The following is a 6,000-nucleotide window of genomic DNA, read 5'->3' on the forward strand; positions in this document are numbered from 1 at the left end:
CAATTTTATATAAATTTTGAAGTCAAAGGTATATATATATATTAGTTCATTACAAGTTAAATTTGGTGGGTCATTTTCGCAGTAATAATAACTAAATTTAATATCAAAAGACAAGTTAACTTGAATTTAAATAAAAATTAACTAATTTATAATTGTGAATGCCAATATATTTACTATTTACTATTTTTATGGTAAAAGAACTCATGAACGACCATAAATTTTATCTGGAGCTTTTTTTTCCTTTGATTTATGAAAGTATTTGTGGCTGTTTCTTGAACGATTTATGAAAGTATTTATGGTTGTTTCTCGACAAGGGAAAACCATAGTTGTACTTTCTATTTTTTTATTCAAGGGATGGATCTTGGCATTTGCATGATGAGATGTCTCTGCATGTGGTTGAGTTGAGGTTGAAAGACTAGTTTATGTTGTAGAATCTTTTTGTTGCTGGGTATTTTCTAATTTGTGAGCTGAATAATTCTTAGTTCTTTTTGAAGCTTTTGGATCTTGCCATCATGGTGACTTATTCCTGGAATCCGGAGGAGGAGAGAGCCTTTGAGAAGATGGAAAAACATTATGGAGATGATTGGGTTGTTGACAATTCCTATAGTGGAATGATGCATTTTGGTTCTAACTACAAAAACATGAAGTCATTTAGCAATGTCCTACAACCCTTTGCTAAGATCAATTTCAACAAAGTCAGGTAAAGGTAAAGGTTATAGTACAAGTATTTTTGTGTCTAGGTTAATGAAACCACAGAGTGAGTTGCCCACATCACCTAAGATGTCTAGATGTAGAAAATGAAGGGGCAAATTCGGGAGTCTTACCCAAATTGGAGTCACTGTAGTTGTGAGTAAACCAAGTTTCCAGAAAAAAGCCAAAAAAAATACACCAAAAAAACCATTTCAAACAAAAAATTGATCTGTATTTAGGGATTAGGCCTCATGCACTATTTCTCTATTGCAGCCATAACCCATTAAATCTAAAGATAATGGCACACTTCAAATAATCCATGTAAGCATCCTCAGATTGAAGATGATCCACTTTAACACTTGGATATTTTCCCCTTGAACCACAATGAATGCTTAGTGAGATCTGTTTGGGAATCTAGAGTGTGGGCCTTGGCTTGAGGGTATCCTCGAAAGATTTTGACTTAAACACATGATACACCTTAGTTTTTAGCTCCACTATTTAATCTTGAAACTAAAAATATTGAAACATTCTTGACTATGCCATAATCTCAACTAATTCCTTTCATGAAGTGAGAATTTATTTTCAATCATAAATTTTGGTAAGAAGCATAGAGATATGATCAATAGCTTTCACCTAAATGAAAGTGCCCCTTGAAATTTGTTTCTCAAAAATTGGATGCAAGAAAAACTCCAAGCAAAAAATTCTTCTTCTATTTTGTAAAATTGTCATTTTAGAGTTTTTAATTTTTAATATATATTTATAATGAAATTGTAATTAATTAAATATTTAATTATTTAATCATCATGTAATTAAAAATTTAAATATATAAAACAAGAGCACTGATCGTTACTTATCAATTAATTAAATATCAATGATGCATAACGTAATCCAAGTTTGTGCATTAAAAATAATATACGGAACATAATATATTAAATTAATTTATATAAATGAATTTTTAAAATAAATATAAAAATATTTATTTATTTATTATTAATTTTGTAAAAAAATCAAATATTATAATATATTATTTTTTTAATTAAATACAATTATTAATTTTATGTTTTTAATGGAATTTAATTCAATTATATCATTTTAAATTAATAAAAAATGTTGATTTTATTTTCAACAATAAACTATAAAAATAATATAAACTAAAGGTAAGTTAGAATACATTTCTTTACTTTAATATTTTTTTATTAAATTTATTTAAAGAAAAAATAAATATTATAAGATATTTTTAAATTTTTTATTAAATTTATTTAAAGAAAAAATAAATATTATAAGATATTTTTAAATGTCCTCATATCGGGTAAGAATTATGTAGGAGTCATAGGATAATGCAAGTAGCCAAATCCAATGTTGGCCACAAGGTGAAGGTGATCATCGTAAGAGGTTTGAATTCTAATCAAACTTAGTAAATTTGCGTGCTACTTGGTCTGCAATAGAGCCCATGCACAGAGAAATAGTTAGTCCTTCCTTTTATATTATCCAACAAAATGAAGAGATACAACCTACAATAGATTCGTTGTAATTTCCTCTTCGCTTTCACACAATCTCCTCTCTCTTTCTCACTCAAAACAATAATACATATCCGCAATACAATTCCCTCATATAAAAGAGGGTTTTCTTCAAGGGAAAAAAAAACCTAAATTAACATAAATTCTATCATCAGATCATCTACCTAATGAACAACCTAGATTGACTATGAAATTACAATATTTTACAAGGCAAATTTTCATCTATTTTTAGCCTCGGGTGCGCTACCCTCAAACCCCCACCAAGGGTGGCTCCAAACATGCAGTTGCCCCCCCCCTCGTGGACACCCCAAGAAACAACAGTGGGGGAGAAATCCCCCCCATTAGGGATTGGGATCCGAACAAGGTTCAAACAAGAGCTCTGAATCAGGAAGATAATTAGGCTCCACATCCAAGAATCTCCCACTTGGAGACTAATTATATGAACTCCATCACTGCTTCACTTACTAGATAATGCTTCTACTTTGGACCTGGATGTTTCTCATCTTCATCATCATTATTGAAGACCAATTGAAACTTAGAAGAATCTTAGTTTCTCCCTAGTTACAACTTTTGTTAACATATTTGTAAGATTCTAGCTAGTGTGTATCTTTTCCAGCTTCAATTGTCCATCTTCCAACACTGGCCTTATGAAATGGTACTTGAGTTGTATATGTTTAGTCTTGGAATGAAATGTTGATTTCTTTGCAAGATGAATGACACGTTGGATGTCACTGTATAACCTTCCCATCATCCATAAATCTTTGTAACCAAATCATTTCTTTACTAGCCTTTGTAGCAGCAACGTACTCTACTTCCGTTGTTGAATGTGAAACAATGTTTTTCAATTTTGAAACCCAACTGACAGTTGTTCCACCTACAGTAAACACATACCCTGTGTTTCTCCTCATGTTATCTCTATCACCTGCCATATTTGGATCAACATATCCTTATAGAGAAATGTTTGAACCGCCAAAGCATAATGCTTGATTTTTGGTACCTCTCAAATACCTGAGAATGCACTTTACTGCCATCTAATGCTCTTTGCCTGAATTGTTCATATACCTTCTTACAACTCCCACTGCATGTATAGTATCAGGCCTTTTACAGACCATTGCATACATTAAGCCTCCAACTACTAATGCATATGGAACTTTACACATATAATCCATCTCTTCCTAAGTCTTGGGACACATCTCTTTACTTAGTTTGAAATGGCTAGCCAAAGGTGTACTAATTAGTTTTGCATTCTGCATATTAAATCTTTCCAACACCTTTTCTATGTACTCACTCTGAGACAATGTTAATTTGTGATTTTTCCTCTCTCTAGTTATTCTCATACCAAGGATTTGTTTTGCAGCACCCAAATCCTTCATTGAAAATGAATTTGCCAATTTTCCTTTGAGCACATTTATTTCCTGCATGTTATACCTTTCAAAAAGCATCTCATCTACACACAATAAAAATATAATATAGTTGCCATCATTTTTCTTTTTAAGATAAACACAATGGTCAGAGTGACATCTAGTATAGCCTTGTTCAGACATAAACCTTTCAAATTTTAGATACCATTGAATTGGAGCTGGTTTTAAGCCATATAAGTTCTTCTTCAATTTGCACACTAACTTCTCCTTCCCTTTAACCTCGTACCCTCGTGGCTGCTGCATATATATTTCTTCCTCCAAATGCCCATGGAGAAAGGTTGTCTTTACATCTAACTACTCAAGATGCAAATCTTCTACTACTACTAGACTTAAAATAGTTCTGATTGAAGTCATTTTAACAACAGAAGATTTTTTTTTATCAAAGTCTATACCTTTCTTTTTTGCAAACCCATTCACCACAAGTCTAGTATTATACCTCTATTTATCTCCATCTTCTTCCTTCAACCTGTAAACTCATTTATTCTGCAATGTAATTTTACTTGCAGGCAACTTGACTAAGTCCCAAGTCTGGTTATGCATCAAGGAGTCCATCTCTTCTTCCATGGCTTGCTCCCACTTCTTCCTGGTTTATACCTACATTGCTTCTTCATATCTTTCTAGTTCACCAGAATCAGTCAACAACACATAATATAATGAAGGAGAGTATCGTTCAGGTGGTCTACTTGTCCTAGTAGATTTTCTAACACCACTTTCGGGTTTGTGAGGTGCTTGTTGCTATTGTGGTTGTTTTTGTTGTTGTGACTACTGATCATTATGATTTTCAAGCACCTTTACTTTTTATGTGATCTCATTAAGAATGGCTTATTCTTTGTTTTCTTTTTCCTGTTTATTTCCCTACATTTGATCCTTATACAAGACCTTTTCATTGAATATGACATCTCTGATCCTAATGATTTTGTGATTGTCGTAATCATATAAGAGATAACCAAAATCATTTACACCATATCCAATAAAGGTACACTTCTTTGATTTTGCCTCAAAATTTGTTCTATTTTCTTTATTGGTGTGGACAAAGGCTTCACAACCGAAAGTCTTTAAAAATGAGTAGTTTACCTTTTTACTTGTCCATGCCTCCTCTGGAATACCACCATCCAAGGAACTTGAAGTCCATTTGTTTATTAGATAAACAACAATATCTACAACATTTGTCCAAAATTGTAAGGGAAATATTGCATGCAATCTCATGCACCTTGCACGTTCCATGATTGTCCTATTCATCCTTTCTCACACACCATTTTCTTGTGGTGTTCTTGGAACTGTCTTCTCTCAACGAATTCCATGATATGAACAGTAGTTATCAAACTCTTTTTTGCAGTATTCACCTCCATTTTCTTATTTGAGACACTTTAACTTCTTTCCTGTCTCATTCTCAACCAAAGCTTTCCATTTCTTGAAAATATCAAATACATTAGATTTATTTTGAATACAATAAATCCAATTTTTCCTAGTTGCATCATCAATAAAATTAACATAATAGTGATAGCCATTGAGAGATGACACCTGAGCAGGTCTCCATACATCTGTATGCACCAGATCTAATTTTTCACTCTTATTTTCCTTCCCAACTCTAATAAATATGACTCTCTTTTGTTTTCCATAAATAAAATTTTCATAGAAATCCAAATCAATATGCTTTAGACTTGGCAAAAAATTTCTTGAGTGAAGAATTTGCATCCCCTTCTCACTCATATTGCTGAGCCTATGATGCCAAAGTGTTGTATCTTCTCTTATGGAGGTTAAATCATTAACATAATTAGAAATATTATTGCATAAAGACAATGTACCAACCTTTTCTCCTTTTTCTATTACCAAGGCTCCTTTAGTGACCTTCTAGGTTTTTCCTGTAAAAGTAGTTACACAACCTTCACCTCCCAAATTCCCTGTTGAAATTAGATTTTTCTTTAGATCTAGAACATGCCTTACCTCTTTCAATAGGCATTGGTTTCCATTTTTATGCTTTATACCATTCCAATCATTTTATAGGGTTTATCATCACCCATACGAACCTGTTCAAAATATCCTTGAACATAGTCATGAAAATGTTTCCTATTAAGTGTGGCATGGAATGAGGCCCCTAAATATACCACCCAAGAATTAATAATATTCTCTAATGAAATAACCAAAGCATCTTGCAACACATCATCTATCACATTCGCTTGATGATTGTTCTCTTGTTGTCCATATTCTCCTTTTCCCTTATGCGATTTATAGTCTTTCTTCAGGTGTCCTTTCTTCCCACATTTCTGGCACCCTATCCTTGATTTGGATTTGGATCTTCCTTTTATTGATTTACTGCAATTTCCCGGGCTCCTTCCTCTTTCCATTTTTCTTCCCCTAGTCTCTGTAGTTAA

The sequence above is a fragment of the Pinus tabuliformis genome, chromosome 9, assembly GCF_031772625.1.
Source record: "Pinus tabuliformis cultivar Carrire ecotype Pingquan chromosome 9, CPIR1, whole genome shotgun sequence".
Lineage (NCBI taxonomy): Eukaryota > Viridiplantae > Streptophyta > Pinopsida > Pinales > Pinaceae > Pinus > Pinus tabuliformis.